General features: G+C 44.3%; 1 long non-coding RNA gene across 1 annotated transcript in view; it reads left to right on the plus strand.

The window, feature by feature from the left end:
* The first annotated feature begins 5,954 nt into the window (after positions 1 to 5,954).
* Positions 5,955 to 13,000, plus strand: part of LOC145538445 (uncharacterized) — a 105,123-nt gene continuing 98,077 nt past the window's right edge. Inside the window, exons 1-2 of the long non-coding RNA XR_014076859.1 lie at positions 5,955 to 6,078; positions 7,523 to 7,682. This is a non-coding gene — a long non-coding RNA (uncharacterized LOC145538445). The remainder of the gene's footprint in view (positions 6,079 to 7,522; positions 7,683 to 13,000) is intronic.

The following is a 13,000-nucleotide window of genomic DNA, read 5'->3' on the forward strand; positions in this document are numbered from 1 at the left end:
CAGTTTTTGCTTTTCAAATGTAGAAATCATTGAAAAGTTTGGTGAGCTCATGACAAAGGGATGTTGAAATCAACAGAATTCGTCTCCTTTTCATCATTCCCAACCTCTGAAAGGTGATTCTGCCAATGCTCTGTTTTGTCAGAGGCAGTTAGAGTCCTGGGCAGCTCTGCTACCTGTCTCCGGAATGTTCTGAGGGTGAGGAGTGGATGAGACATTCAAAGTGTGAGAAGAGACTTTGCTTCTCCCTTCTTGGTGTGCCATGGGAAAACACTAATTTAGAATAAGAGAAAGTAATGGAGAAGCCATAATGGGACACTAGCCATGCATGTGACACAACGGGAGATTGCCCCTGCTAATGAGGAGAAAAGACCCAGTCTCGAGCAATTCAGAGACTGAACAGTGAATTCTCATCTAAAAAGTGAGGCTTATAGATAGGAGGGGACTAGGAGAACAGATGTGAGCCTATCATGGGTGAATGTACCCTTTTCAGAGGCAAAGAGTTCCTAGCGTGTCTCCTCGTGTGTTTCATGTAATTTTCTTCTTCTTTTGTGCCTCATCCCCATTATTTGTAAAAGATATGACCAGAGACAAGGGGTCACCTATGCCTTTGTGGTGGAGGCTCTGCAGACCTAACTGGCTACCCTTCCAGAAAATGGAGGTGATATTCTACTGCTTTTTATGGTCTTTCTGGGGAAGTTTATGAGATGTTGGTGAATTTGCTTGCACTCACTACTCGTGGAAAAATTCCATTAAATGTTGGTTCAGGGTTATTTTATTTGGGAAAGAGAGTCTTCCCCTCACCTTCCAACAAAGATTTGCATGTTATTCCCCCTTAGTGGAGATATGCAGATATTTTATAAGAAGCTGTGCAGACCTTACTTGGCATTATTTATTTAAGGAAAGGGCTTCCTTGGTGACTCAGATGGTAAAGAATTTGCCTGCAATGCAGGAGAGCTGGGTTCAATCCCTGGGTTGGGAAGATCCCCCAGAGAAGGGAATGGCAACCCACTTCAATATTCTTGCCTGGGGGATTCCATGAACAGAGGAGCCTGATGGGCTACAGTCCATGGGGTTGCAAAGAATTGGACATGACTGAGTGACTAACACACACATTTCAGGAAAAGAACCACAGTTTTGCTGGCATTCACCATTTCTCAATATTAATTTTTTTTTGGCTGCACCACACAGAATGTGGGATCTTAGTTCCCAGACCAGGGTTCGAACTCACACCCGCTGTGTTGGAAGCACAATCTTAACCACTGGACAGCCAGGGAAGTCAGCATTCACAATTTTTGCTGGGAGGAAAGTCATCACATGGCAGGGGCTGGGCCGTCTAGTACCAGGTGGAGAAATTTCAGAGAAAGCCCCCACCAGAGCACCCTTTGACCAGAGCCCTGTTGAGAGCTCAGATACACTTGGGTTGTCTAAAGGATATAAACAACTGGGCCAAACCCCGAGTATTTTTCGGATATGCTTGCATGGCAAAAACAGACTAAGAAAGCAAGTCAGGTTCTCTCTTGAGAAGAGCTTTAGTGATTCACCTCCACCTATTAGGGAGCCCCCTATAATGACTTAAACCTGTTCAGGTGGAAAATTATATTCTTGGTCATCTGACCATGGAGATTTTTCTTAGCAAGACAGGAAGTGGACTCAGGCTGTTAGTAATGTGGTAAAAGCAATGAAAGTTTTCCTTTCATACAGAGACAAGGCAGTGAGGCTCTGCCTGAAGGTGTGGTGAATTGACATTACCAGATTGATCCTCTGTGCTACTTGGTCCACTCATTTTCACCATCTACAATTCACACACACACAAATTTGCCCCAGGGTGCAATGTGTAGAGTAATGCTTTTCTTTGTGCAAAGCAGAGATTCATTGAGAAAGGAGGCCAGGCCCCTTGTGATCCCTGTGTCACTCTGCTGTCAGATTGAGCTCTTGGAAGGCAGAAATCTTTCTGACCCTGTGCACTTCCTGCTTAAAATCCCTTAGGCTTCCGGAAGATACCCAAAGTCTTTGATGATCTGGTCACAGACTATCCCTCTAGCCTCTTCTCTGATGACTCTTCACTCCACAGTTTGGATACCAGTCATACCTAACTACTTTTTTCTTTTTCTACGCTAATATTCACTGAGCTTGTTCTGTACTACAGAGTCTAACGTGGTGCTAAGGATTTTTACATGGGTTTTCTCATTTAGTCCCGATGACAACTCTAGGAGGTAGACACACAGAGATTACAGTGACCTAAGGTCCCATAGCTCAGAATTGCTAAACCAGGGTTGGAACTCAAACTGACCACTGAACCCACGTCCGTCACTGCTGGGCTCCACCACCTTCTCACCTGAAGACACTACGCTCTCTGTTGCGTCACTCTCTTTGTTGATGCTGTTCCATTTGTTCTTCATTCCTCATAGCTGCCTTTCCTTGTTTAGAAATCATATGGACATCACCTCCTTCAGGAAGCCCTCTCACACACACTCTCCTAGCACCTGTGCTTAATTGTGTGACATTTTTTATAGTCCCCCTTGTCACTAGGCTGACAGTTTATTTTAGGTAAGAACAAAGTCTTTTATCTCCATAGCTCTACTCAGAGTTCCCAGAACTTAGAAAGTCCTAAGTATATAGTAAGACAGTTTTGTTTTTTGTTTTAGGCAATGAATGCATGATGTATACCTTTTTCTCTCCTAACAGTCTGGATATAAGGATCCAGGGCTGGGGCAGCAGCACCAGAGTGAAGGGCTCCAGTCTCTGTGTATCTTTTTGATCCACTCTCCTGCTCTCATCCATGTGACCTACATGGACCATCTCCACCACGTTCACCTGCATTCAAACCAGTGGGGAGGGAGAAGGGGATAAAGGGAGCCCTCACTCTTTCCTTTTGAGGGCCCAAATTGGTATTTGCACTACTGACCTGGGCTCACATACCATTGACTGGAACTGAATGATGAGGCTGTACCTTGCTGCAGGGAGCCTGGGAAATATATTTGAGGAGGTCATCTGCCTAGATGAAAACTATTAGTGTGGTGGTCCAGTGGCTGAGACCCCATGTTCCCAATGCAGGGGGCCCAGTTTTGATCCCATATACTGCAACTAAAGGTCCCACATGCCGCACTTGAGACCTGGCAGAGCCAAATAAGTAAATATTTGAAAAAAAAAACTATTAGTATAACTATACTACTATAGAGAGAAGGAAATGAATATTTGCAGATAACTATCATTTCTGCCATAGTGAACAAGAATTTTAAAATCACTGGAGAGTCTATCATGGGCATGTTAAGTTAAAACAACACTTGGAGTGTCGAATTTTTACTTTACTAAATACATAGACTCTTGTTGTTTGTTGTACAGTCACTAAGTCGTGTCCAACTCTTTGTGACCCTGTGGACTGCAGCACGTCAGGCTTCCCTGTTCATCACTATCTCCCAGAGTTTGCTCAAACTTATGTCCATTGAATCAGTGATGCCATCCAACCTTCTCATCCTCTGTTGCCCCCTTCTCCTTTTGCCCTCAATCTTTCCGAGCATCAGGGTCTTTTCCGGTGAGTTAGCTCTTCACATCAGGTGGCTAAAGTATTGGAGCTTCAAATTCAGCATCAATCCTTCCAATGAAAATTCAGGACTGATTTCCTTTAGGATTGAATGGTTTGATCTCCTTGCAGTCCAAAGGATTCTCAGAGTCTACTCCAACACCACAGTTCAAAAGCATCAATTCTTTGGTGCTCAGCCTTCTTTATTGTCCAACTCTCACATCACTGCATGACTACTAGAAAAACCATAACTTTGACTATATGGACTCTTAAGACCTTCAATAATTCTCTGGTTGGAATCGTTGGTCAGTGTATGTATTATTAAGTGAATCAATTCAGTGTAACCATGGAGGAGTGGCCTGTTGGGGAAGGTTTCCTGGAGGAGGAGCATCTGATCTGATATTTGAGACACTTGTAGGAGTTAGCCAGGTGATGAGCAAACCATGTCTGCAGGTCCAGCAGCCGCCGTGGTGACCAGCTATGCCGCCCTTCCCCTCCCGCCCGCAGCTGCATGCTTGCTCCCCAGACCTCTTGCCTCCCTGCTGACAACGAGGCATGGGAAGTTATGAAGCCCCCAGACATACACAACCAGAAGTACAGGGCAGATAATGCTCCCCACCAGAGAGGACCTTCAACCTGAGATGAGGGCTGCTGGACACATTTTTGTCCCTTTCTCGCCCAGGTGAACTGTCCTGAGGTGCAGTGTAAACGGCTTCTCAGAGGAGCAGCAGGAGGGCCAGCATCTGGTGTCCCCCCATATGTCGCATCCTCGTGTGTCCCTCCTCCCCCCCCCCACCTCCAACCCGTGTCCCTCACTCCTGCTCCATGGAGTTGCCACTCCTAGATAAAGGGGAAATTCAGAAGCCTTTGCCCACCAGACTCGGCTTTCTGGAGAATACCTTGTTTCCTCCAATCCCATCTGCCATTCCATCCACGGCATAAATCCTCTCTCCTCTGTGCTATCTCTGTGAAAGGCGCACAATAGCCATCCACATGAGTACCCCCCTCCCCACCCCCCGCCACCACCTGCCTCCTTTCCCCAAAGGAGATTGTAACTTCTGCAAAGACTTAGAGGCAAGGGACATTTTCAGAATGCCATTCAACCACACATTTCAATTTAGATCTCATTGATCCCATGTTAGCATGGAGAGAGAGAAAGTTATTAAAGTCTCCGGTTGAGTGGTTCCTGCCCTGGCCTCTGTCTCTCACAGAAGAGCTGTCATCGGCATAGCAATGGAGTGGGGAGCGGGCAGGCAGGGAGGTGCAGCATCACGGCTTTCAGCAGTAGGAAACATTTCTGTAGAGTCAAGTTAATGTGAGGATGAAAGTCCCTCCTCCTGACCCCATACTCACAAAAAAGTCTCCCGCAGAGACTCAGCAAAGCGCAAGAGTCTCATCTAGACTGTGGAGCTCCTACTTTTTTTTTTTTGGCCACACCCCAGGGCATATGGGATCTTAGTTCCTGCACCAGGGTTCGAACCCATGCCCACCCTGCAATGGAAGCGTGGAGTCTTAACCACTGAACTGCCAGAGAAATCCCCCTACTTTTTAAAACATTTTTTAAAATTTCTGTTGTTTGAATTGAAGCATTGTCGACTTACAGTGTTAGAGTTTCAAGTGTACAGCAAAGTGATTTGGTTATATATATGTATATACTTTTTCAGATTCTTTTCCATTACAGGTTATTATAAGATATTGAGTATAGTTCCCTGTGCTACACAGTGGGTCCTTAGAGTCCCTACCTCTGTCTTGGCCTCTACTTCCTCCTAATACCCAGAGGAAATGTTATTAAGGTTAACCTGTTGACCAATCTTGATTTTGCCTTTTATTCATTTAATTGTGAGAACTTGACATTAAAGAAATTGAAGCAGAAGATCAAAGATCAGCCGTAGTCCCACCCTCTGAATGCAGTGCCAGGGAGCATCTAGGGTGGGTGACGTTCATGGTGTTGCCTGCATCTAGGAGCCTGTGGATCTTGACTGTGATTATGCTTCTCTTCTCTGTCCTGTTGAGGCCCGGTGACAGCTCATCCCTTCCCAAGGCCCACAGTCTGCCACAGCAGAGTGCCCCTCCTCCCACACACACACTGCATTCTCCCCTGTGCCTGCAGTGGAGCAGATCCTGGAAAGGTCTGAACTGGAGGGTCCAATCCAGGTGGTTCCCTCATTAGCCCTAAAGGGGCAACCCTCTGGTGTGGGAGCATTTTCTTGCTCTTAGGAGGAACTTGAATGTTTATGATACAACAGCAACACACGTGAGTTTGCGATTTACTTTTCTTATAGAATTATAAAAAATAAAGTGTAAAGAAAATCATCCACAATACCGTCATCTCCTGAGAATCATTCTTACTACCTGAGTATATTTTCTTCTGTGCGTGCTTGTGTGTGTGCTCATTTGCTTCAGTCACATCCAACTCTTTGTGACCTCATGGACTGTAGCCCACCAGGCTGTTCTGTCCATGGGATTCTCCAGGCAGGAATTCTGGAGTGGGTTGCCATTTCCTTCTCTAGGGGATCATCCTGACCCAGGGATGGAACCCAAGTCTCCTGCATTGGCAGGTGCGTTCTTTGCTGCTGCGCCACTGGGAAAGCCCATTTTATTCTATATGTATGTATAAAATGTTCTCTGCTTATCATGATTGCTTAAGGATCCATGCTGTCTTGTTAGCAAGAAAACCAGAATTTCCCCTGGAATTCTGCTCTATAGAATTCCCTACTCCCCACCCTTACTTGTTGGAAAACTCCAAGAGCTTACTTGGGATAGAGTGGCTGAGTGTTGTTTCCGGGGGCTAGGTGTGAATACCACCAGAAAATGTGGCATTCCCCTGCCACTCATTGCATCATAGAATTGCTCTTCAAGACTGATGCTGTGCTATCGGACAGATGGCCTTGCTGCTCTCTGAAGCCCTACAGAGATGCTTCACATGTTAGCTTCAAGTTCACAGTCTTGGAGTCCCAAGGCCTGAAACAGCTGAGGGATGGCACAGCTGAGAAGTAGCCCATCCCAAGGGCTTTGTGTTGAGCCTGGACCAGCTCTAATCTCCACTGTTTACAATAGTCTAGACATGGAAGCACCCTGAATGTGCATTGACAGAGGAGTTACTGAGGAAGTTATGGTATATATATGCACAATGGAACATCACTCAGCCATAAAACAGAATGAAATGATGCCATTTGTAGCAACATGAATGAACCTAGGAATTATCACACTAAGTGAAGTAAATCAAAGATAAGTATCATACGATATCACTTTTATTTGGAATCTTAAAAAATGATACAAATGAAGTTATTTACAAAACAGAAACAGACTTACAAACATAGAAAAACTTATGGTTACCAAAGGGGAAAGGTAGGGGGAGGGATAAATTAGGAGTTTGGGATTAAAATATACATACTACTATATGTAAAATAGATAAATAGGGACCTATTGTATGACACAGGGGAGTTTACTCAATATCCCTTACATAATAGAAAAAAGTATACGTGTATGACTGAATCACTTTGCTGAAATGAATACATTGTAAATCAAATATATTTCAATAAAAATTTAAAAAATTAACTTTCCCCTTTTCCTCATTGTAATTTTATATCATGAGCTCATTGCGCTTTGTCCATAATACTGGGTCTTGCTTAGGATCACACCATGATTTCCTAACAAGTTTCCCCAACTTGAATTTCAGTAAGCAGGGCTGGGGTATTGCTATACCTTCTTACCCAGAAGGAGCTTGGGCACTTTATGCTCATAGATCTGTTCATTCCCACAGTCCTCTAGGCCTACCTACTAGGGGGAGGGGGAGATCTTGCTGAGTTCAATGAAACCAATTATACCCTTTTTCCCTGGGTCATGGATGGCTACCACTTATACTTCTATTAACAGGACCCCTCAAGCAGTGGTATGTTGGTAATGTTTAACCAACAGATCTCTGAAAATATAAAAAGCTCTGATATTTTTGTTTGCCAGTTTCTGTGATAGAAATATTCTTACCATTTTCAACCTATCCAGGTGATGCCATTGGACTAGGCATTGGGAGCTGACTCACACAGTTGGCACACTCTGCCCTGGAAGTTCAGCCAGCTACGGGACACCACATCCTCCAGGAAGGATGCTGAGGGCACCTTTCATCTTTGCCTACAGAGAGCTGCTGGAAGCATTTTCTAAGTCAGTAAGTAGATAAGTAACTAAAGTATGTTGTTGTTGTTGTTATAAGTCACTCAGCCATGTACGACTCTTCGCGACCCCATGAACTGCAGCACACCAGGCTTCGCTGTCCTTCTCTATCTAAAGTATACCACATTATATACTTTAAAACTGAGATCATAGCAAAAATGTATTCTCTAAATGTTATTGAAATAAGGCTTCTGGTATCCAGGGTTTTTTTATACTTATCAAATATCTCAGAGGAGGTTGATTATTTTGTGTTCAATTATTAGATGTAAACCTATGGCTGATTCATGTTGATGTATGGCCAAGGCCATCACAATATTGTCAAGTAATTATCCTCCAATTAAAAGAAATTAGTTAATTAAAAAACTGCCCATCACTTGAAACATCTCCTTTCCTCCATCTTCTCTCCTCTCCGCCCCTCCCCCCTTAGTAGGGTTCCTAGTACAGAGGGCGCTCCCTTCTGGGGCAGCTCCCTCCACCACACTTCCGTTGTCTTCTGGAGATTTTGCTTATGGCCTTGAAAAGACATGGTAGTAAGGTGTGACTTAGTCAAAATAGAAAAAACTTATATAATCTGTGTATTGATTCAGCATATTTTTATTAAGAGTTTATGACGTTCCAGGCACTATTGTAAGTGCTGAGATTTATCTCTGAACAAAACAGACAAAATTCCCATCTCATGGCATTAACATCCTAGTGAGGAGAGGCAGATAATGAATGAGTGAGTGAGGTCTGTGCAAACAAGGGCCAATAGCCTTCTGGGGCAGCATTCACTTTTTGCTGGAGGAATCAGAGGAGACCTGGCATCTTTCAGAAATGTTCCAAAAGCCAGTTATCCTGCTGTTTATCCTGTCCTCTTGGAGGGCAGTGTTTGAGGCCGAACAGTGCTCAGCTTTGAAGTCCCCCTTTTTCCCTCAGCCATCAAGACTCAGACTCAGTGATTCCAGAGCAGTACCAAGTACCCACGTCTAAAGGTCCTTAGAGAAGATGGGCTAGCCCCTCATCCCCATGCCTTACCCTGTGAGTTATGTACCTTAAACTAATGTAGCACATAGATTAGAGGGCAGAGGGAGGGGTTAATGAAGGAGTCCTGGAGGGAACCGGAAGCTCTAAGTCCTGGCCTTGCAATTCACTAGATGTTAAGACTTCAGGCAGCATGCTTACTTTCTCTGAATCTACTTCCTCAACTGGAAAACAGGTTGTTAAATCTAACTTCAAGATCATTGTGAAGCTTACAATAGCTGATACATGGGAAAGCATTTTGAAAACCTAACACAATTTAAATGTCATCCATTTGATATCATTTTGATTATGAGCTAAAGAATATAGTGCCAAGGTGAGTTATTCTGGAAATTCACCATATGCTTTCTTTGTGGTTCCCTTGCTCTGTAAACAGCATTTCCAATACAACAGTAAATTCTGAAGCTCTTTTCAAGTGGGGATTTAAAGCAGAGATTAACGAAATGTATATGGTAGCCAGTGGGAGTGTGAGACTTCTGATTGAGTGTGAGCCTCCTGTGTTGTAGCAGCGGACTCTTGGAATTTGACCTAATAGGAAGGTTGCAGCAGGTGCTTCCTTGTTCCTGGATGCTGGAAGGAAGGGATGTGTTCCCAGGGTGTGGGACTCCAGTGCAGGTGGGGTGTGTTTGCAGAAGATTCAGTTGCAGGAGTGTTGGAGGAAATATCCAGTCCATGTGGACAATGGCCTTTTTATAAGTCTCAACCTTTCTGCTGTCATGCATTAAATTCCATTCTGTGGCGTTTAAGGGAAAAGCCCTTTCCTCCAGTTGTAAATTGCACACACAAGGTGCCCCGTTTTGTAACTTCATAACAAACTTAACTTTGGATCATCATTTCCCCATTACCACAATGCTACTATCATTTCATAGGCAGCTCGGAGTGTTTACTGATGCTCTAAAAACATCCAATTTATGTCAAGGCATTTGCATGAATAAAATAGTTACTTTATACCTGGCGAGGCAGGAGTGGGGAGAAGAGAGAGAGCAACTGGCAGAGTGTGAACTTGAGTCAGTGTTAGGAAACATCATCTATAGTCTTTAATAATTTGTTGTTCAGTCACTGAGTCATGACCAATTGTTTTGTGACCCCATGGACTGTAGTCCACCAGGCTACTCTGTCCATGGAATTCTCCAGGCAAGAACACTGGAGTGGGTTGCCATTTCCTTCTCCAGGGGATCTTCCTGACTCAGAGGTTGAACCCACATCTCCTGCATTTGTTTGTTGTTCAGTCACTGAGTTGTGTCAAACTCTTTGCAATCCCATGGACTGCTGCATGCTAGGCTTCCATTTCCTTCACTATCTCCTGGAGTTTACTCAAATTCATGTCCATTGAGTCAGTGATGCCATCCAACCATCTCATGCTCTGTTGCTCCCTTCTCCTCCTGCCCTCAATCCCTCCCAGCAACAGGGTATTTTCCAATGAGTTGGCTTTTCAAATCAGGTGGCCAAAAAGTATTGGAGCTTCAGCTTCAACATCAGTCCTTCCAATGAATGTTAAGTGTTGATTTCCTTTAGGAATGACTGGTTTGATCTCCTGGCTTTCCAAGAGACTCTCAATAGTCTTCTCCAGCACCATCCTGCATTGGCAGATGGATTCTTTACCACTAAGCCACCAGGGAAGCACTACGCTCTTTAACACCTTGTCTTTAAAGTACAGGCACATTGTGTTAAATTTCCACTAAAGTGTGAATCTTTTTTTTTTTTCCTTTCCTTGGGGGCTTCCCTTGTGGCTCAGCTGGTAAAGAATCCGCCTGCAGTGCAGGAGACCTAGGTTTGATCTCTGGGTTGGGAAGATCCCCTGGAGAAGGGAAAGGCTACCTACTCCAGTATTCTGGCCGAGAGAATTCCACGGACTATATAGTCCATGGGGTCACAAAGAGTCGGACACGACTCGGCGACTTTCACTTTGGTGGTTGTTTCACTATTGTCTGAAGGAGCGTAAAGTAGTTATTGTAATCACTGTCATCCTAATGGTTTTGGATATAGAAGGTGTAGTTATTTAAAAATGAGAAAATTGGAGCTCAAGGAGGGAATACTATTTTCTTCTGGTATAAAATATCAAGGCAGACTAATTATAAGAAGTCAGCTTTTCTGATTAAACAGATATCTGCTACATCTTTTCTATAAAACGTGTGCAATTACTGGGCTGTACTGTTTTCTTTCTTCTCAGTTTCTCTCCGGAGAAGGCAATGGCACCCCACTCCAGTACTCTTGCCTGGAAAATCCCATGGACGGAGGAGCCTGGTGGGCTGCAGTCCATGGGGTTGCTAAGAGTCGGACACAACTGAGCAACTTCACTTGCACTTTTCCCTTTCATGCACTGGAGAAGGAAATGGCGACCCACTCCAGTGTTCTTGCCTGGAGAATTCCAGGGACGGCGGAGCCTGGTGGGCTGCCGTCTATGGGGTCGCACAGAGTCGGACACGACTGAAGCGACTTAGCAGCAGCAGCAGCAGCAGCAGCAGTTTCTCTCTGGGCAGCTTGCCCCTTACCAGTCTGTCTTGAGATATCCTGGAGGTTCTTTCTGTCTGTTTATCTGTCTCTCTGTCTCACACACACCCATCAGCATCACCCCTGCTTTATTCCCTATTCTTTTCATCCAAAAAGTGAACTGTCTTGATTAGACCATTGAAAGATGCCTTTCTATCAACATCGAATGACTGATTGAATGTAGCTGTTAGGCCGAAGATGACTCATAAGGCAGTGTGTGAAAAGGAGGCACAGAGAAGAATGGGAGGGGATAGATGGCTTTAAGAGTCCTTGACTCACAGTAATGGAAAACAAGCTTACCAGATGGGATGGCAGGGGAAGTGGGGGAGGTAAATTAGGAGTTCAGGATTAACGTATACACACTACTAAGTATAAAAGAGATAAGCAACAAGGATGTACTGTATAGCACAGGGAACTATATTCAATGTCTTGTAATAACCTACAATAGAAAAAAAATCAGAAAAATAATATATATTTTAATACAAAGTGGAAAAAAACCAGGGCAGATATGGCCTGTTTGTTGAATTGGCAGTTGTTCGCACAAATGTCTTTGATTGTTCCTGGGAAGGGGTAGCACGTTGAGGGGCAGAGCAAGGAGGCCCATCACACCTTACATCCTTGAATCTCTTAAATTCTTGGATACCGATTTCATTCCTCCATTATGCTGGCAGCCACAACCTGAGCATGCAGGGCAAGGTGACCTAGATCATTACAGGGAGCAATGTATTTTCTGTGGTGCCCTGTTCCTTTTTTGAAATGGGAAATCTCATTCTATGGAAAAGAATCCAAATTGGCTTTTCATTTTACACATCAATAGCCGGGGCAGCTGCTAACGACTTTGAGCGGTAATTACAGCTATGTGCACATAACAACTTTCTGCCTTTTTATTACCCTGGGAATTCAGGCTCTGGAGTATCTCTGATGTTCCTCTTGGCTGGATTCAGCATTCAGAAATGACTCATAGTGCGCATGCTCCCACCCTACCTCCCCAGTGACCTGGTACTGGGGGCGCCCCGAGACTGTCCTGGGTGGTGCCCAATAGCCGGAGGCTATTATACTTTTTATGGAGACAGCTGAGTTCACTTAAGCCAGCTCATTTGCATATCTCTGTCCTCCCTGGAGATTTAAAATTTCTTAGTGATTTTCTCTTACCTCTAAGCAGCAGTTGAGCAGGTTGCTCACCTGCTACTTTCGTTTTGCCCATCAAGGCTTCCCTGTCTTTCTGTCTGGTCAAGTCTGATTAGTTCTTGCACCCTGTGGCTTCTTGGGCTGCTACTGAGGGGTAACCTGTGCGTTCCCTGCAGCCCTTCTCTCAGCCATTCAAACACCCAGGGCAGGAAGGGGAAGGAGTGCAGTGCGGCTGGAGTCCTCTGGGAGAGGAAGGGACCATTTGCATTGTTGCCCCCCTCCTTGTGGGTTTATAATTTTTTGCAAAATAAAAGCTAATTAGAGGTGAAACACCTTCATCAAGTAGGGGAGGGTCTGATTTCAGGTGTGAAACAGACCAAATGCCAGTTTGTTTTTAGGGAACTGTGTGCTTATATTAGGGAGGGAGTGATGATGAAATTTTCACCCTCTTCCTCCCTAGACACAGTCATGCCTCTCAAAACATGTTGGTCAGAGGTAAAGGCTTTTTGTCTCTGCAGATCTGTCAGATCCTTATTCTTTTACTATGGCCCCTTTCAAATGAATGATGTTATTAATAGTACCCTTTATAAATAGCTCTTTTTTTTTTTTTACAAACAGCTTTATTGAGATATAATTTACATTCCTTAAAGTTTACCTGTTTACCTGTTCTTCAGTGTA

Source organism: Giraffa tippelskirchi, chromosome 2, assembly GCF_054371585.1.
Source record: "Giraffa tippelskirchi isolate mGirTip1 chromosome 2, T2T-mGirTip1v1.2.pri, whole genome shotgun sequence".
In the NCBI taxonomy this organism is placed as follows: domain Eukaryota; kingdom Metazoa; phylum Chordata; class Mammalia; order Artiodactyla; family Giraffidae; genus Giraffa; species Giraffa tippelskirchi.